This window comes from Mytilus californianus, unplaced genomic scaffold (genome assembly GCF_021869535.1).
Source record: "Mytilus californianus isolate M0D057914Y unplaced genomic scaffold, xbMytCali1.0.p SCAF_1, whole genome shotgun sequence".
NCBI lineage: Eukaryota > Metazoa > Mollusca > Bivalvia > Mytilida > Mytilidae > Mytilus > Mytilus californianus.
In genome coordinates this window covers 1,203,795-1,226,100 of record NW_026262581.1, presented here as the reverse complement: position 1 = coordinate 1,226,100, position 22,306 = coordinate 1,203,795, and the positions used below count along the sequence as shown (strand labels likewise).

The following is a 22,306-nucleotide window of genomic DNA, read 5'->3' as shown; positions in this document are numbered from 1 at the left end:
ACTTCATATTTCAGACAGTTAGTTGTAAACCCATTCGAACACATAAATATCTGCATTCTTAGTTATTGATTATTTTTGTAAAAAATCTGAATGAACAAAAATATATAGGATACACTGTTTTCCATTATACATTGATTACTTACTTCATCAATATACAATTATTGACTATTTTGTATTGTTAATTCCCAAAGAATGTTCAAACTCGCCGAAAAATCACACAAAGTCGGAAGAAAACATTTGGCGACTTTTTAAACAGGTATATTCGAATGACTGTTTGCAAAAAGCAAAACATCAAGATCAAGCTAATGAAATGAACAATTATTCTACCTAATATAACAGCGTTGTTGAGTGTGGTTAAATTTTGTTAAAAATATTAAGTCAAAAAAAGTACGCACGTAAAACAATTTTATCCATAGGCAATTTCTAATAAAAGAACGTTTTTGTATTTTAAGGAGAGTCTTTAAAAAGTCGAAACTAGTGGAAAAGTTTGCAGAAAAAAAAAATCAGTGCTTTTATGAAAAGATGCTTTCAATGAATATAACAATAATAACTTCATAATTCAGACAATTAGTTGTTAACCAATTTGGCGACTTTTCAACAGGTATATTCTAATGACTGTTAGGAAAAATGCAAAACATCAAGATCCAGCTAATCAACTGTACAATTATTCTACCTAATATAACGGCGCTGTTGAGTGTGGTTTACTTTTGTTAAAAATATTGACTCCAAAAAAGTACGCACGTAAAACAATCTTATCCATAAGCAACTGCTAATAAAAGAACGTTTTTGTATTTGAAGGAGAGTCTTTAAATATTCGAAACTAGTGACAAAGTTTACAGAAAAAAAACAGCGCTTTTATGGAAAGATGCTTTCAATGAACATAACAATGGTATCTTCATATTTCAGACAATTATTTGTTAACCCATTCGAACACATATATATCTGCATTCTTAGTTATTGATTAATTTTGTAAAAAATCTGAATGAACAAAAATATATAGTATACACTGTTTTCCATTATACATTGATTACTTACTTCATCAATATACAATTATTGACTTTTTTGTATTATTAATTTCAGGAGAATGTTTAAACTCGTCAAATAATCACACAAAATCAGAAGCAAACATTTTGGCGACTTTTTAAACAGGTATATTCGAATGACTATTAGGAAAAATGCAAAACATCAAGTATAAGCTAATCAACTGTACAATTATTCTACCTAATATAACGGCGCTGTTGAGTGTGGTTTAATTTTGTTAAAAATATTGACTCTAAAAAAATACGCACGTAAAACAATCTTATCCATAAGCAATTGCGAATAAAAGAACATTTATGTATTGCAAGGAAAGTCTTTAAAATACCGAAATTAGTGACAAAGTTTGCAAAAAAATAAATAAGCCCTTTAATTAAAAGATGCTTTCAATGAACATAACAATGGTAACTTCATATTTCAGACAGTTAGTTGTAAACCCATTCGAACACATAAATATCTGCATTCTTAGTTATTGATTATTTTTGTAAAAAATCTGAATGAACAAAAATATATAGGATACACTGTTTTCCATTATACATTGATTACTTACTTCATCAATATACAATTATTGACTATTTTGTATTGTTAATTTCCAAATAATGTTCAGTGTGGTTTAATTTTGTTAAAAATATTGACTCCAAAAAAATACGCACGTAAAACAATCTTATCCATAAGCAATTGCTAATAAAAGAACGTTTTTGTATTTCAAGGAGAGTCTTTAAAAAGTCGAAACTAGTGACAAAGTTTGCAGAAAAATAAATCAACGCTTTTATGAAAGGATGCTTTCAATGAACATAAAAATGGTAACTTCATATTTCAGACAATTAGATGAAAACCCATTCGAACACACATACCTGCATTTTTAGTTACTAATTATGTTTGTAAAAAATATGAATGAACAAAAATATATAGTATACATTATTTTCCATTATACATTGATTACTTACTTCATCAATATACAATTATTGACTATTTTGTATTATTAATTTCAGGAGAGTTTTCAAACTCGTCGAATAATCACACAAAATCAGAAGCAAAAACGTTGGCGACTTTTCAACAGGTATATTCTAATGACTGTTAGGAAAAATGCAAAACATCAAGAATAAGCTAATCAACTGTACAATTATTCTAGCTAATATAACGGCGCTGTTGAGTGTGGTTTAATTTTGTTAAAAAATATTGACTCCAAAAAAGTACGCACGTAAAACAATCTTATCCATAAGCAATTGCTAATAAAAGAACGTTTTTGTATTTCAAGGAGTGTCTTTAAAAAGTCGAAACTAGTGACAAAGTTTGCAGAAAAATAAATCAACGCTTTTATTAAAAGATGCTTTCAATGAACATATCAATGGTAACTTCATATTTCAGACAATTAGTTGTAAACCCATTCGAACACATATACCAGCATTTTTAGTTATTGATTATGTTTGTAAAAAATATGAATGCACAAAAATATATAGTACACATTGTTATCCATTATACATTGATTACTTACTTCATCAATATACAATTATTGACTATTTTGTATTATTATTTCAGGAGAATGTCCAAACTCGCCGAATAATCTCACAAAATCGGAAAAAAACATTTGGCGACTTTTTAAACAGGTATATTCGAATGACTGTTTGAAAAAGCAAAACATCAAGATCAAACAAATGAAATGAACAATTATTCTACCTAATATAACAGCGCTGTTGAGTGTGGTTAAATTTTGTTAAAAATATTGACTCAAAAAAAATACGCACGTAAAACAATTTTATCCATAGGCAATTTCTAATAAAAGAACGTTTTTGTATTTCAAGGAGAGTCTTTAAAAAGTCGAAACTAGTGACAAAGTTTGGAGAAAAAAAAAATCAGCGCTTTTATGAAAGATGCTTTCAATGAATATAACAACAGTAACTTCATAATTCAGACAATTAGTTGTTAACCAATTTGAACACATATGTCTGCATTCTTAGTAATTGATTATTTTTGTCAAAAATATGATTGAACAAAAATATATAGTATACACTGTTTTCCATTATACATTGATTACTTACTTCATCAATATACAATTATTGACTATTTTGTATTATTAATTTCAGGAGTATTTTCAAACTCGTCGAATAATCACACAAAATCAGAAGCAAAAATTTTGGCGTCTTTTTAAACAGGTATATTCGAATGACTGTTAGGAAAAATGCAAAACATCAAGAATAAGCTAATCAACTGTACAATTATTCTAGCTAATATAACGGCGCTGTTGAGTGTGGTTTAATTTTGTTAAAAAATATTGACTCAAAAAAAGTACGCACGTAAAACAATCTTATCCATAAGCAAATTGCTAATACAAGAACGTTTTTGTATTTCAAGGAGAGTCTTTAAAAAGTCGAAACTAGTGACAAAGTTTGCAGAAAAATAAATCAACGCTTTTATGAAAAGATGCTTTCAATGAACATAACAATGGTAACTTCATATTTCAGACAATTATTTGTTAACCCATTCGAACACACATATGTCTGCATTTTTAGTTACTAATTATGTTTGTAAAAAATATGAATGAACAAAAATATAAAGTATACATTGTTTTCCATTATACATTGATTACTTACTTCATCAATATACAATTATTGACTATTTTGTATCATTAATTTTAGGAGAATTTTCAAACTCGTCGAATAATCACACAAAATCAGAAGCAAAAACGTTGGCGACTTTTCAACAGGTATATTCTAATGACTGTTAGGAAAAATGCAAAACATTAAGATCAAGCTAATCAACTGTACAATTATTCTACCTAATATAACGGCGCTGTTGAGTGTGGTTTACTTTTGTTAAAAATATTTACTCAAAAAAAGTACGCACGTAAAACAATCTTATCCATAACAAACTGCTAATAAAAGAACGTTTTTGTATTTCAAGGAGAGTCTTTAAATAGTCGAAACTAGTGACAAAGTTTGCAGAAAAAAACAGCGCTTTTATGGAAAGATGCTTTCAATGAACATAACAATGGTATCTTCATATTTCAGACAATTATTTGTTAACCCATTCGAACACATATATATATGCATTCTTAGTTATTGATTATTTTTGTAAAAAATCTGAATGAACAAAAATATATAGTATACACTGTTTTCCATTATACATTGATTACTTACTTCATCAATATACAATTATTGACTATTTTGTATTAATTTCAGGAGAATGTTTCAACTCGTCGAATAATAACACAAAATCAGAAGCAAACATTTGGGCGACTTTTTAAACAGGTATATTCGAATGACTGTTAGGAAAAATGCAAAACATCAAGAATAAGCTAATCAACTGTACAATTATTCTAGCTAATATAACGGCGCTGTTGAGTGTGGTTTAATTTTGTTAAAAAATATTGACTCCAAATAAGTACGCACGTAAAACAATCTTATCCATAAGCAATTGTTAATAAAAGAACGTTTTTGTATTTCAAGGAGTGTCTTTAAAAAGTCGAAACTAGTGACAAAGTTTGCAGAAAAATAAATCAACGCTTTTATTAAAAGATGCTTTCAATGAACATATCAATGGTAACTTCATATTTCAGACAATTAGTTGTAAACCCATTCGAACACATATACCAGCATTTTTAGTTATTGATTATGTTTGTAAAAAATATGAATGCACAAAAATATATAGTATACATTGTTATCCATTATACATTGATTACTTACTTCATCAATATACAATTATTGACTATTTTGTATTATTATTTCAGGAGAATGTCCAAACTCGCCGAATAATCTCACAAAATCGGAAAAAAACATTTGGCGACTTTTTAAACAGGTATATTCGAATGACTGTTTGAAAAAGCAAAACATCAAGATCAAACAAATGAAATGAACAATTATTCTACCTAATATAACAGCGCTGTTGAGTGTGGTTAAATTTTGTTAAAAATATTAAGTCAAAAAAAATACGCACGTAAAACAATTTTATCCATAGGCAATTTCTAATAAAAGAACGTTTTTGTATTTCAAGGAGAGTCTTTAAAAAGTCGAAAGTAGTGACAAAGTTTGGAGAAAAAAAAAATCAGCGCTTTTATGAAAGATGCTTTCAATGAATATAACAATAGTAACTTCATAATTCAGACAATTAGTTGTTAACCAATTTGAACACATATGTCTGCATTCTTAGTTATTGATTATTTTTGTCAAAAATATGATTGAACAAAAATATATAGTATACACTGTTTTCCATTATACATTGATTACTTACTTCATCAATATACAATTATTGACTATTTTGTATTATTAATTTCAGGAGTATTTTCAAACTCGTCGAATAATCACACAAAATCAGAAGCAAAAATTTTGGCGACTTTTTAAACAGGTATATTCGAATGACTGTTAGGAAAAATGCAAAACATCAAGAATAAGCTAATCAACTGTACAATTATTCTAGCTAATATAACAGCGCTGTTGAGTGTGGTTTAATTTTGTTAAAAAATATTGACTCAAAAAAAGTACGCACGTAAAACAATCTTATCCATAAGCAAATTGCTAATACAAGAACGTTTTTGTATTTCAAGGAGAGTCTTTAAAAAGTCGAAACTAGTGACAAAGTTTGCAGAAAAATAAATCAACGCTTTTATGAAAAGATGCTTTCAATGAACATAACAATGGTAACTTCATATTTCAGACAATTATTTGTTAACCCATTCGAACACACATATGTCTGCATTTTTAGTTACTAATTATGTTTGTAAAAAATATGAATGAACAAAAATATAAAGTATACATTGTTTTCCATTATACATTGATTACTTACCTCATCAATATACAATTATTGACTATTTTGTATCATTAATTTCAGGAGAATTTTCAAACTCGTCGAATAATCACACAAAATCAGAAGCAAAAACGTTGGCGACTTTTCAACAGGTATATTCTAATGACTGTTAGGAAAAATGCAAAACATTAAGATCAAGCTAATCAACTGTACAATTATTCTACCTAATATAACGGCGCTGTTGAGTGTGGTTTACTTTTGTTAAAAATATTTACTCAAAAAAAGTACGCACGTAAAACAATCTTATCCATAACAAACTGCTAATAAAAGAACGTTTTTGTATTTCAAGGAGAGTCTTTAAAAAGTCGAAACTAGTGACAAAGTTTGCAGAAAAATAAATCAACGCTTTTATGAAAAGATGCTTTCAATGAACATAACAATGGTAACTTCATATTTCAGACAATTATTTGTTAACCCATTCGAACACACATATGTCTGCATTTTTAGTTACTAATTATGTTTGTAAAAAATATGAATGAACAAAAATATAAAGTATACATTGTTTTCCATTATACATTGATTACTTACTTCATCAATATACAATTATTGACTATTTTGTATCATTAATTTCAGGAGAATTTTCAAACTCGTCGAATAATCACACAAAATCAGAAGCAAAAACGTTGGCGACTTTTCAACAGGTATATTCTAATGACTGTTAGGAAAAATGCAAAACATTAAGATCAAGCTAATCAACTGTACAATTATTCTACCTAATATAACGGCGCTGTTGAGTGTGGTTTACTTTTGTTAATAATATTTACTCAAAAAAAGTACGCACGTAAAACAATCTTATCCATAACAAACTGCTAATAAAAGAACGTTTTTGTATTTCAAGGAGAGTCTTTAAATAGTCGAAACTAGTGACAAAGTTTGCAGAAAAAAACAGCGCTTTTATGGAAAGATGCTTTCAATGAACATAACAATGGTATCTTCATATTTCAGACAATTATTTGTTAACCCATTCGAACACATATATATATATGCATTCTTAGTTATTGATTATTTTTGTAAAAAATCTGAATGAACAAAAATATATAGTATACACTGTTTTCCATTATACATTGATTACTTACTTCATCAATATACAATTATTGACTATTTTGTATTAATTTCAGGAGAATGTTTAAACTCGTCGAATAATAACACAAAATCAGAAGCAAACATTTGGGCGACTTTTTAAACAGGTATATTCGAATGACTGTTAGGAAAAATGCAAAACATCAAGAATAAGCTAATCAACTGTACAATTATTCTAGCTAATATAACGGCGCTGTCGAGTGTGGTTTAATTTTGTTAAAAAATATTGACTCCAAAAAAGTACGCACGTAAAACAATCTTATCCATAAGCAATTGCTAATAAAATAACGTTTTTGTATTTCAAGGAGTGTCTTTAAAAAGTCGAAACTAGTGACAAAGTTTGCAGAAAAATAAATCAACGCTTTTATTAAAAGATGCTTTCAATGAACATATCAATGGTAACTTCATATTTCAGACAATTAGTTGTAAACCCATTCGAACACATATACCAGCATTTTTAGTTATTGATTATGTTTGTAAAAAATATGAATGAACAAAAATATATAGTATACACTGTTTTCCATTATACATTGATTACTTACTTCATCAATATACAATTATTGACTATTTTGTATTATTATTTCAGGAGAATGTCCAAACTCGCCGAATAATCTCACAAAATCGGAAAAAAACATTTGGCGACTTTTTAAACAGGTATATTCGAATGACTGTTTGAAAAAGCAAAACATCAAGATCAAACAAATGAAATGAACAATTATTCTACCTAATATAACAGCGCTGTTGAGTGTGGTTTAATTTTGTTAAAAAATATTGACTCCAAAAAAGTACGCACGTAAAACAATCTTATCCATAAGCAACTGCTAATAAAAGAACGTTTTTGTATTTCAAGGAGAGTCTTTAAATATTCGAAACTAGTGACAAAGTTTGCAGAAAATAACAGCGCTTTTATGGAAAGATGCTTTCAATGAACATAACAATGGTATCTTCATATTTCAAACAATTATTTGTTAACCCATTCGAACACATATATATATGCATTCTTAGTTATTGATTATTTTTGTAAAAAATCTGAATGAACAAAAATATATAGTATACACTGTTTTCCATTATACATTGATTACTTACTTCATCAATATACAATTATTGACTATTTTGTATTATTATTTCAGGAGAATGTTTAAACTCGTCAAATAATAACACAAAATCATAAGCAAACATTTGGGCGACTTTTTAAACAGGTATATTCGAATGACTGTTAGGAAAAATGCAAAACATCAAGAATAAGCCTATCAACTGTACAATTATTCTACCTAATATAACGACGCTGTTGAGTGTGGTTTAATTTGTTAAAAATATTGACTCCAAAAAAATACGCACGTAAAACAATCTTATCCATAAGCAATTACGAATAAAAGAACATTTTTGTATTGCAAGGAAAGTCTTTAAAATACCGAAATTAGTGACAAAGTTTGCAAAAAAATACATCAGCCCTTTTATGAAAAGATGCTTATAATGAACAGAACAATGGTAACTTCATATTTCAGACAATTAGTTGTAAACCCATTCGAACACATATACCAGCATTTTTAGTTATTGATTATGTTTGTAAAAAATATGAATGAACAAAAATATATAGTATACACTGTTTTCCATTATACATTGATTACTTACTTCATCAATATACAATTATTGACTATTTTGTATTATTAATTTCAGGAGAATGTTTAAACTCGTCAAATAATAACACAAAATCATAAGCAAACATTTATGCGACTTTTTAAACAGGTATATTCGAATGACTGTTAGGAAAAATGCAAAACATCAAGAATAAGCTAATCAAATGTACAATTATTCTAGCTAATATAACGGCGCTGTTGAGTGTGGTTTAATTTTGTTAAAAAATATTGACTCCAAAAAAGTACGCACGTAAAACAATCTTATCCATAAGCAATTGCGAATAAAAGAACATTTATGTATTGCAAGGAAAGTCTTTAAAATACCGAAATTAGTGACAAAGTTTGCAGAAAAATAAATCAGCCCTTTTATGAAAAGATGCTTTCAATGAACATAACAATGGTAACTTCATATTTCAGACAGTTAGTTGTAAACCCATTCGAACACATAAATATCTGCATTCTTAGTTATTGATTATTTTTGTAAAAAATCTGAATGAACAAAAATATATAGGATACACTGTTTTCCATTATACATTGATTACTTACTTCATCAATATACAATTATTGACTATTTTGTATTGTTAATTTCCAAAGAATGTTCAAACTCGCCAAAAAATCACACAAAATCGGAAGAAAACATTTGGCGACTTTTTAAACAGGTATATTCGAATGACTGTTTGCAAAAAGCAAAACATCAAGATCAAGCTTATGAAATGAACAATTATTCTACCTAATATAACAGCGCTGTTGAGTGTGGTTAAATTTTGTTAAAAATATTAAGTCAAAAAAAGTACGCACGTAAAACAATTTTATCCATAGGCAATTTCTAATAAAAGAACGTTTTTGTATTTTAAGGAGAGTCTTTAAAAAGTCGAAACTAGTGACAAAGTTTGCAGAAAAAAAAAATCAGTGCTTTTATGAAAATATGCTTTCAATGAATATAACAATAATAACTTCATAATTCAGACAATTAGTTGTTAACCAATTTGGCGACTTTTCAACAGGTATATTCTAATGACTGTTAGGAAAAATGCAAAACATCAAGATCCAGCTAATCAACTGTACAATTATTCTACCTAATATAACGGCGCTGTTGAGTGTGGTTTACTTTTGTTAAAAATATTGACTCCAAAAAAGTACGCACGTAAAACAATCTTATCCATAAGCAACTGCTAATAAAAGAACGTTTTTGTATTTGAAGGAGAGTCTTTAAATATTCGAAACTAGTGACAAAGTTTACAGAAAAAAACAGCGCTTTTATGGAAAGATGCTTTCAATGAACATAACAATGGTATCTTCATATTTCAGACAATTATTTGTTAACCCATTCGAACACATATATATCTGCATTCTTAGTTATTGATTAATTTTGTAAAAAATCTGAATGAACAAAAATATATAGTATACACTGTTTTCCATTATACATTGATTACTTACTTCATCAATATACAATTATTGACTTTTTTGTATTATTAATTTCAGGAGAATGTTTAAACTCGTCGAATAATCACACAAAATCAGAAGCAAACATTTTGGCGACTTTTTAAACAGGTATATTCGAATGACTATTAGGAAAAATGCAAAACATCAAGTATAAGCTAATCAACTGTACATTTATTCTACCTAATATAACGGCGCTGTTGAGTGTGGTTTAATTTTGTTAAAAATATTGACTCTAAAAAAATACGCACGTAAAACAATCTTATCCATAAGCAATTGCGAATAAAAGAACATTTATGTATTGCAAGGAAAGTCTTTAAAATACCGAAATTAGTGACAAAGTTTGCAAAAAAATAAATCAGCCCTTTAATGAAAAGATGCTTTCAATGAACATAACAATGGTAACTTCATATTTCAGACAGTTAGTTGTAAACCCATTCGAACACATAAATATCTGCATTCTTAGTTATTGATTATTTTTGTAAAAAATCTGAATGAACAAAAATATATAGGATACACTGTTTTCCATTATACATTGATTACTTACTTCATCAATATACAATTATTGACTATTTTGTATTGTTAATTTCCAAAGAATGTTCAGTGTGGTTTAATTTTGTTAAAAATATTGACTCCAAAAAAATACGCACGTAAAACAATCTTATCCATAAGCAATTGCTAATAAAAGAACGTTTTTGTATTTCAAGTAGAGTCTTTAAAAAGTCGAAACTAGTGACAAAGTTTGCAGAAAATTAAATTAACGCTTTTATGAAAGGATGCTTTCAATGAACATAACAATGGTAACTTCATATTTCAGACAATTAGATGAAAACCCATTCGAACACACATACCTGCATTTTTAGTTACTAATTATGTTTGTAAAAAATATAACTGAACAAAAATATATAGTATACATTGTTTTCCATTATACATTGATTACTTACTTCATCAATATACAATTATTGACTATTTTGTATTATTAATTTCAGGAGAGTTTTCAAACTCGTCGAATAATCACACAAAATCAGAAGCAAAAACGTTGGCGACTTTTCAACAGGTATATTCTAATGACTGTTAGGAAAAATGCAAAACATCAAGATCCAGCTAATCAACTGTACAATTATTCTACCTAATATAACGGCGCTGTTGAGTGTGGTTTACTTTTGTTAAAAATATTGACTCCAAAAAAGTACGCACGTAAAACAATCTTATCCATAAGCAAATTGCTAATACAAGAACGTTTTTGTATTTCAAGGAGAGTCTTTAAAAAGTCGAAACTAGTGACAAAGTTTGCAGAAAAATAAATAAACGCTTTTATGAAAAGATGCTTTCAATGAACATAACAATGGTAACTTCATATTTCAGACAATTATTTGTTAACCCATTCGAACACACATATGTCTGCATTTTTAGTTACTAATTATGTTTGTAAAAAATATGAATGAACAAAAATATAAAGTATACATTGTTTTCCATTATACATTGATTACTTACTTCATCAATATACAATTATTGACTATTTTGTATCATTAATTTCAGGAGAATTTTCAAACTCGTCGAATAATCACACAAAATCAGAAGCAAAAACGTTGGCGACTTTTCAACAGGTATATTCTAATGACTGTTAGGAAAAATGCAAAACATTAAGATCAAGCTAATCAACTGTACAATTATTCTACCTAATATAACGGCGCTGTTGAGTGTGGTTTACTTTTGTTAAAAATATTTACTCAAAAAAAGTACGCACGTAAAACAATCTTATCCATAACAAACTGCTAATAAAAGAACTTTTTTGTATTTCAAGGAGAGTCTTTAAATAGTCGAAACTAGTGACAAAGTTTGCAGAAAAAAACAGCGCTTTTATGGAAAGATGCTTTCAATGAACATAACAATGGTATCTTCATATTTCAGACAATTATTTGTTAACCCATTCGAACACATATATATATGCATTCTTCGTTATTGATTATTTTTGTAAAAAATCTGAATAAACAAAAATATATAGTATGCACTGTTTTCCATTATACATTGATTACTTACTTCATCAATATACAATTATTGACTATTTTGTATTAATTTCAGGAGAATGTTTAAACTCGTCGAATAATAAAACAAAATCAGAAGCAAACATTTGGGCGACTTTTTAAACAGGTATATTCGAATGACTGTTAGGAAAAATGCAAAACATCAAGAATAAGCCTATCAACTGTACAATTATTTTACCTAATATAACGGCGCTGTTGAGTGTGGTTTAATTTTTATTAAAAATATTGACTCCAAAAAAATACGCACGTAAAACAATCTTATCCATAAGTAATTGCGAATAAAAGAACATTTTTGTATTGCAAGGAAAGTCTTTAAAATACCGAAATTAGTGACAAAGTTTGCAAAAAAATACATCAGCCCTTTTATGAAAAGATGCTTTCAATGAACATAACAATGGTAACTTCATATTTCAAAAAATTAGTTGTAAACCCATTCGAACACATATACCAGCATTTTTAGTTATTGATTATGTTTGTAAAAAATATGAATGAACAAAAATATATAGTATACACTGTTTACCATCATACATTGATTACTTACTTCATCAATATACAATTATTGACTATTTTGTATTATTAATTTCAGGAGAATTATCAAATTCGTCGAATAATCACACAAAATCAGAAGCAAAAATTTTGGCGACTTTTTAAACAGGTATATTTGAATGACTGTTAGGAAAAATGCAAAACATCCAGAATAAGCTAATCAACTGTACAATTATTCTACCTAATATAACGGCGCAGTTGAGTGTGGTTTAATTTTGTTAAAAATATTGACTCCAAAAAAATACGCACGTAAAACAATCTTATCCATAAGCAATTGCTAATAAAAGAACGTTTTTGTATTTCAAGGAGTGTCTTTAAAAAGTCGAAACTAGTGACAAAGTTTGCAGAAAAATAAATCAACGCTTTTATTAAAAGATGCTTTCAATGAACATAACAATGATAACTTCATATTTCAGACAATTAGACGTAAACCCATTCGAACACACATACCTGCATTTTTAGTTACTAATTATGTTTGTAAAAATATGAATGCACAAAAATATATAGTATACATTGTTATCCATTATACATTGATTACTTACTTCATCAATATACAATTATTGACTATTTTGTATTATTAATTTCAGGAGAATGTTCAAACTCGTCGAATAATCTCACCAAATCGGAAGAAACAGTTTGGCGACTTTTTAAACAGGTATATTCGAATGACTGTTAGGAAAAAAGCAAAACATCAAGATCAAGCTAATCAACTGTACAGTTATTCTACCTAATATAACGGCGCTGTTGAGTGTGGTTTACTTTTGTTAAAAATATTGACTCAAAAAAAGTACGCACGTAAAACAATCTTATCCATAAGCAATTGCTAATAAAAGAACGTTTTTGTATTTCAAGGAGTGTCTTTAAAAAGTCGAAACTAGTGACAAAGTTTGCAGAAAAATAAATCAACGCTTTTATTAAAAGATGCTTTCAATGAACATATCAATGGTTACTTCATATTTCAGACATTTAGTTGTAAACCCATTCCAACACATATACCAGCATTTTTAGTTATTGATTATGTTTGTAAAAAATATGAATGAACAAAAATATATAGTATACACTGTTTTCCATTATACATTGATTACTTACTTCATCAATATACAATTATTGACTATTTTGTATTATTATTTCAGGAGAATGTCCAAACTCGACGAATAATCTCACAAAATCGGAAGAAAACATTTGGCGACTTTTTAAACAGGTATATTCGAATGACTGTTTGAAAAAGCAAAACATCAAGATCAAACAAATGAAATGAACAATTATTCTACCTAATATAACAGCGCTGTTGAGTGTGGTTAAATTTTGTTAAAAATATTAAGTAAAAAAAAGTACGCACGTAAAACAATTTTATCCATAGGCAATTTCTAATAAAAGAACGTTTTTGTATTTCAAGGAGAGTCTTTAAAAAGTCGAAACTAGTGACAAAGTTTGGAGAAAAAAAAATCAGCGCTTTTATGAAAGATGCTTTCAATGAATATAACAATAGTAACTTCATAATTCAGACAATTAGTTGTTAACCAATTTGAACACATATGTCTGCATTCTTAGTTATTGATTATTTTTGTCAAAAATATGATTGAACAAAAATATATAGTATACACTGTTTTCCATTATACATTGATTACTTACTTCATCAATATACAATTATTGACTATTTTGTATTATTAATTTCAGGAGTATTTTCAAACTCGTCGAATAATCACACAAAATCAGAAGCAAAAATTTTGGCGACTTTTTAAACAGGTATGTTCGAATGACTGTTAGGAAAAATGCAAAACATCAAGAATAAGCTAATCAACTGTACAATTATTCTAGCTAATATAACGGCGCTGTTGAGTGTGGTTTAATTTTGTAAAAAAAAATTGACTCTAAAAAAGTACGCACGTAAACCAATCTTATCCATAAGCAAATTGCTAATACAAGAACGTTTTTGTATTTCAAGGAGAGTCTTTAAAAAGTCGAAACTAGTGACAAAGTTTGCAGAAAAATAAATCAACGCTTTTATGAAAAGATGCTTTCAATGAACATAACAATGGTAACTTCATATTTCAGACAATTATTTGTTAACCCATTCGAACACACATATGTCTGCATTTTTAGTTACTAATTATGTTTGTAAAAAATATGAATGAACAAAAATATAAAGTATACATTGTTTTCCATTATACATTGATTACTTACTTCATCAATATACAATTATTGACTATTTTGTATCATTAATTTCATGAGAATTTTCAAACTCGTCGAATAATCACACAAAATCAGAAGCAAAAACGTTGGCGACTTTTCAACAGGTATATTCTAATGACTGTTAGGAAAAATGCAAAACATTAAGATCAAGCTAATCAACTGTACAATTATTCTACCTAATATAACGGCGCTGTTGAGTGTGGTTTACTTTTGTTAAAAATATTTACTCAAAAAAAGTACGCACGTAAAACAATCTTATCCATAACAAACTGCTAATAAAAGAACGTTTTTGTATTTCAAGGAGAGTCTTTAAATAGTCGAAACTAGTGACAAAGTTTGCAGAAAAAAACAGCGCTTTTATGGAAAGATGCTTTCAATGAACATAACAATGGTATCTTTATATTTCAGACAATTATTTGTTAACCCATCCGAACACATATATATATGCATTCTTAGTTATTGATTATTTTTGTAAAAAATCTGAATGAACAAAAATATATAGTATACACTGTTTTCCATTATACATTGATTACTTACTTCATCAATATACAATTATTGACTATTTTGTATTAATTTCAGGATAATGTTTAAACTCGTCGAATAATAACACAAAATCAGAAGCAAACATTTGGGCGACTTTTTAAACAGGTATATTCGAATGACTGTTAGGAAAAATGCAAAACATCAAGAATAAGCTAATCAACTGTACAATTATTCTAGCTAATATAACGGCGCTGTTGAGTGTGGTTTAATTTTGTTAAAAAATATTGACTCTAAAAAAGTACGCACGTAAACCAATCTTATCCATAAGCAAATTGCTAATACAAGAACGTTTTTGTATTTCAAGGAGAGTCTTTAAAAAGTCGAAACTAGTGACAAAGTTTGCAGAAAAATAAATCAACGCTTTTATGAAAAGATGCTTTCAATGAACATAACAATGGTAACTTCATATTTCAGACAATTATTTGTTAACCCATTCGAACACACATATGTCTGCATTTTTAGTTACTAATTATGTTTGTAAAAAATATGAATGAACAAAAATATAAAGTATACATTGTTTTCCATTATACATTGATTACTTACTTCATCAATATACAATTATTGACTATTTTGTATCATTAATTTCATGAGAATTTTCAAACTCGTCGAATAATCACACAAAATCAGAAGCAAAAACGTTGGCGACTTTTCAACAGGTATATTCTAATGACTGTTAGGAAAAATGCAAAACATTAAGATCAAGCTAATCAACTGTACAATTATTCTACCTAATATAACGGCGCTGTTGAGTGTGGTTTACTTTTGTTAAAAATATTTACTCAAAAAAAGTACGCACGTAAAACAATCTTATCCATAACAAACTGCTAATAAAAGAACGTTTTTGTATTTCAAGGAGAGTCTTTAAATAGTCGAAACTAGTGACAAAGTTTGCAGAAAAAAACAGCGCTTTTATGGAAAGATGCTTTCAATGAACATAACAATGGTATCTTTATATTTCAGACAATTATTTGTTAACCCATCCGAACACATATATATATGCATTCTTAGTTATTGATTATTTTTGTAAAAAATCTGAATGAACAAAAATATATAGTATACACTGTTTTCCATTATACATTGATTACTTACTTCATCAATATACAATTATTGACTATTTTGTATTAATTTCAGGAGAATGTTTAAACTCGTCGAATAATAACACAAAATCAGAAGCAAACATTTGGGCGACTTTTTAAACAGGTATATTCGAATGACTGTTAGGAAAAATGCAAAACATCAAGAATAAGCTAATCAACTGTACAATTATTCTAGCTAATATAACGGCGCTGTTGAGTGTGGTTTAATTTTGTTAAAAAATATTGACTCTAAAAAAGTACGCACGTAAACCAATCTTATCCATAAGCAAATTGCTAATACAAGAACGTTTTTGTATTTCAAGGAGAGTCTTTAAAAAGTCGAAACTAGTGACAAAGTTTGCAGAAAAATAAATCAACGCTTTTATGAAAAGATGCTTTCAATGAACATAACAATGGTAACTTCATATTTCAGACAATTATTTGTTAACCCATTCGAACACACATATGTCTGCATTTTTAGTTACTAATTATGTTTGTAAAAAATATGAATGAACAAAAATATAAAGTATACATTGTTTTCCATTATACATTGATTACTTACTTCATCAATATACAATTATTGACTATTTTGTATCATTAATTTCAGGAGAATTTTCAAACTCGTCGAATAATCACACAAAATCAGAAGCAAAAACGTTGGCGACTTTTCAACAGGTATATTCTAATGACTGTTAGGAAAAATGCAAAACATTAAGATCAAGCTAATCAACTGTACAATTATTCTACCTAATATAACGGCGCTGTTGAGTGTGGTTTACTTTTGTTAAAAATATTTACTCAAAAAAAGTACGCACGTAAAACAATCTTATCCATAACAAACTGCTAATAAAAGAACGTTTTTGTATTTCAAGGAGAGTCTTTAAATAGTCGAAACTAGTGACAAAGTTTGCAGAAAAAAACAGCGCTTTTATGGAAAGATGCTTTCAATGAACATAACAATGGTATCTTTATATTTCAGACAATTATTTGTTAACCCATTCGAACACATATATATATGCATTCTTAGTTATTGATTATTTTTGTACAAAATCTGAATGAACAAAAATATATAGTATACACTGTTTTCCATTATACATTGATTACTTACTTCATCAATATACAATTATTGACTATTTTGTATTAATTTCAGGAGAATGTTTAAACTCGTCGAATAATAACACAAAATCAGAAGCAAACATTTGGGCGACTTTTTAAACAGGTATATTCGAATGACTGTTAGGAAAAATGCAAAACATCAAGAATAAGCTAATCAACTGTACAATTATTCTAGCTAATATAACGGCGCTGTTGAGTGTGGTTTAATTTTGTTAAAAAATATTGACTCCAAAAAAGTACGCACGTAAAACAATCTTATCCATAAGCAATTGCTAATAAAAGAACGTTTTTGTATTTCAAGGAGTGTCTTTAAAAAGTCGAAACTAGTGACAAAGTTTGCAGAAAAATAAATCAACGCTTTTATTAAAAGATGCTTTCAATGAACATAACAATGATAACTTCATATTTCAGACAATTAGACGTAAACCCATTCGAACACACATACCTGCATTTTTAGTTACTAATTATGTTTGTAAAAATATGAATGCACAAAAATATATAGTATACATTGTTATCCATTATACATTGATTACTTACTTCATCAATATACAATTATTGACTATTTTGTATTATTAATTTCAGGAGAATGTTCAAACTCGTCGAATAATCTCACCAAATCGGAAGAAACAGTTTGGCGACTTTTTAAACAGGTATATTCGAATGACTGTTAGGAAAAAAGCAAAACATCAAGATCAAGCTAATCAACTGTACAGTTATTCTACCTAATATAACGGCGCTGTTGAGTGTGGTTTACTTTTGTTAAAAATATTGACTCAAAAAAAGTACGCACGTAAAACAATCTTATCCATAAGCAATTGCTAATAAAAGAACGTTTTTGTATTTCAAGGAGTGTCTTTAAAAAGTCGAAACTAGTGACAAAGTTTGCAGAAAAATAAATCAACGCTTTTATTAAAAGATGCTTTCAATGAACATATCAATGGTTACTTCATATTTCAGACATTTAGTTGTAAACCCATTCCAACACATATACCAGCATTTTTAGTTATTGATTATGTTTGTAAAAAATATGAAGGAACAAAAATATATAGTATACACTGTTTTCCATTATACATTGATTACTTACTTCATCAATATACAATTATTGACTATTTTGTATTATTATTTCAGGAGAATGTCCAAAGTCGACGAATAATCTCACAAAATCGGAAGAAAACATTTGGCGACTTTTTAAACAGGTATATTCGAATGACTGTTTGAAAAAGCAAAACATCAAGATCAAACAAATGAAATGAACAATTATTCTACCTAATATAACAGATCTGTTGAGTGTGGTTAAATTTTGTTAAAAATATTAAGTAAAAAAAAGTACGCACGTAAAACAATTTTATCCATAGGCAATTTCTAATAAAAGAACGTTTTTGTATTTCAAGGAGAGTCTTTAAAAAGTCGAAACTAGTGACAAAGTTTGGAGAAAAAAAAAATCAGCGCTTTTATGAAAGATGCTTTCAATGAATATAACAATAGTAACTTCATAATTCAGACAATTAGTTGTTAACCAATTTGAACACATATGTCTGCATTCTTAGTTATTGATTATTTTTGTCAAAAATATGATTGAACAAAAATATATAGTATACACTGTTTTCCATTATACATTGATTACTTACTTCATCAATATACAATTATTGACTATTTTGTATTATTGATTTCAGGAGTATTTTCAAACTCGTCGAATAATCACACAAAATCAGAAGCAAAAATTTTGGCGACTTTATAAACAGGTATATTCGAATGACTGTTAGGAAAAATGCAAAACATCAAGAATAAGCTAATCAACTGTACAATTATTCTAGCTAATATAACGGCGCTGTTGAGTGTGGTTTAATTTTGTAAAAAAATATTGACTCAAAAAAAGTACGCACGTAAACCAATCTTATCCATAAGCAAATTGCTAATACAAGAACGTTTTTGTATTTCAAGGAGAGTCTTTAAAAAGTCGAAACTAGTGACAAAGTTTGCAGAAAAATAAATCAACGCTTTTATGAAAAGATGCTTTCAATGAACATAACAATGGTAACTTCATATTTCAGACAATTATTTGTTAACCCATTCGAACACACATATGTCTGCATTTTTAGTTACTAATTATTTTTGTAAAAAATATGAATGAACAAAAATATAAAGTATACATTGTTTTCCATTATACATTGATTACTTACTTCATCAATATACAATTATTGACTATTTTGTATCATTAATTTCAGGAGAATTTTCAAACTCGTCGAATAATCACACAAAATCAGAAGCAAAAACGTTGGCGACTTTTCAACAGGTATATTCTAATGACTGTTAGGAAAAATGCAAAACATTAAGATCAAGCTAATCAACTGTACAATTATTCTACCTAATATAACGGCGCTGTTGAGTGTGGTTTACTTTTGTTAAAAATATTTACTCAAAAAAAGTACGCACGTAAAACAATCTTATCCATAACAAACTGCTAATAAAAGAACGTTTTTGTATTTCAAGGAGAGTCTTTAAATAGTCGAAACTAGTGACAAAGTTTGCAGAAAAAAACAGCGCTTTTATGGAAAGATGCTTTCAATGAACATAACAATGGTATCTTCATATTTCAGACAATTATTTGTTAACCCATCCGAACACATATATATATGCATTCTTAGTTATTGATTATTTTTGTAAAAAATCTGAATGAACAAAAATATATAGTATACACTGTTTTCCATTATACATTGATTACTTACTTCATCAATATACAATTATTGACTATTTTGTATTAATTTCAGGAGAATGTTTAAACTCGTCGAATAATAACACAAAATCAGAAGCAAACATTTGGGCGACTTTTTAAACAGGTATATTCGAATGACTGTTAGGAAAAATGCAAAACATCAAGAATAAGCTAATCAACTGTACAATTATTCTAGCTAATATAACGGCGCTGTTGAGTGTGGTTTAATTTTGTTAAAAAATATTGACTCCAAAAAAGTACGCACGTAAAACAATCTTATCCATAAGCAATTGCTAATAAAAGAACGTTTTTGTATTTCAAGGAGTGTCTTTAAAAAGTCGAAACTAGTGACAAAGTTTGCAGAAAAATAAATCAACGCTTTTATTAAAAGATGCTTTCAATGAACATATCAATGGTAACTTCATATTTCAGACAATTAGTTGTAAACCCATTCGAACACATATACCAGCATTTTTAGTTATTGATTATGTTTGTAAAAAATATGAATGAACAAAAATATAAAGTATACACTGTTTTCCATTATACATTGATTACTTACTTCATCAATATACAATTATTGACTATTTTGTATTATTATTTCAGGAGAATGTCCAAACTCGCCGAATAATCTCACAAAATCGGAAAAAAACATTTGGCGACTTTTTAAACAGGTATATTCGAATGACTGTTTGAAAAAGCAAAACATCAAGATCAAACAAATGAAATGAACAATTATTCTACCTAATATAACAGCGCTGTTGAGTGTGGTTAAATTTTGTTGAAAATATTAAGTAAAAAAAAGTACGCACGTAAAACAATTTTATCCATAGGCAATTTCTAATAAAAGAACGTTTTTGTATTTCAAGGAGAGTCTTTAAAAAGTCGAAACTAGTGACAAAGTTTGGAGAAAAAAAAAATCAGCGCTTTTATGAAAGATGCTTTCAATGAATATAACAATAGTAACTTCATAATTCAGACAATTAGTTGTTAACCAATTTGAACACATATGTCTGCATTCTTAGTTATTGATTATTTTTGTCAAAAATATGATTGAACAAAAATATATAGTATACACTGTTTTCCATTATACATTGATTACTTACTTCATCAATATACAATTATTGACTATTTTGTATTATTAATTTCAGGAGTATTTTCAAACTCGTCGAATAATCACACAAAATCAGAAGCAAAAATTTTGGCGACTTTTTAAACAGGTATATTCGAATGACTGTTAGGAAAAATGCAAAACATCAAGAATAAGCTAATCAACTGTACAATTATTCTAGCTAATATAACGGCGCTGTTGAGTGTGGTTTAATTTTGTTAAAAAATATTGACTCAAAAAAAGTACGCACGTAAAACAATCTTATCCATAAGCAAATTGCTAATACAAGAACGTTTTTGTATTTCAAGGAGAGTCTTTAAAAAGTCGAAACTAGTGACAAAGTTTGCAGAAAAATAAATCAACGCTTTTATGAAAAGATGATTTCAATGAACATAACAATGGTAACTTCATATTTCAGACAATTATTTGTTAACCCATTCGAACACACATATGTCTGCATTTTTAGTTACTAATTATGTTTGTAAAAAATATGAATGAACAAAAATATAAAGTATACATTGTTTTCCATTATACATTGATTACTTACTTCATCAATATACAATTATTGACTATTTTGTATCATTAATTTCAGGAGAATTTTCAAACTCGTCGAATAATCACACAAAATCAGAAGCAAAAACGTTGGCGACTTTTCAACAGGTATATTCTAATGACTGTTAGGAAAAATGCAAAACATTAAGATCAAGCTAATCAACTGTACAATTATTCTACCTAATATAACGGCGCTGTTGAGTGTGGTTTACTTTTGTTAAAAATATTTACTCAAAAAAAGTACGCACGTAAAACAATCTTATCCATAACAAACTGCTAATAAAAGAACGTTTTTGTATTTCAAGGAGAGTCTTTAAATAGTCGAAACTAGTGACAAAGTTTGCAGAAAAAAACAGCGCTTTTATGGAAAGATGCTTTCAATGAACATAACAATGGTATCTTTATATTTCAGACAATTATTT

General features: G+C 27.9%; 1 long non-coding RNA gene across 13 annotated transcripts in view; it reads left to right on the top strand.

Annotated features, from left to right (window-relative positions):
• Window positions 1-22,306, top strand: part of LOC127728849 (uncharacterized) — a 45,488-nt gene that overhangs the window by 400 nt on the left and 22,782 nt on the right. Inside the window, exons 2-5 of one of the 13 annotated variants that reach the window (XR_007994401.1) lie at window positions 2,028-2,095; window positions 4,215-4,283; window positions 13,171-13,238; window positions 20,828-20,895. This is a non-coding gene — a long non-coding RNA (uncharacterized LOC127728849). Of the gene's footprint in view, window positions 1-2,027; window positions 2,096-3,675; window positions 3,740-4,214; window positions 4,284-6,956; window positions 7,023-12,108; window positions 12,144-13,170; window positions 13,239-15,364; window positions 15,425-16,453; window positions 16,520-17,548; window positions 17,615-18,093; window positions 18,162-20,282; window positions 20,349-20,827; window positions 20,896-22,306 lie in introns of those variants that run through there. The other 12 variants (XR_007994406.1, XR_007994551.1, XR_007994570.1 and 9 more) reach the window with 12 other exon arrangements.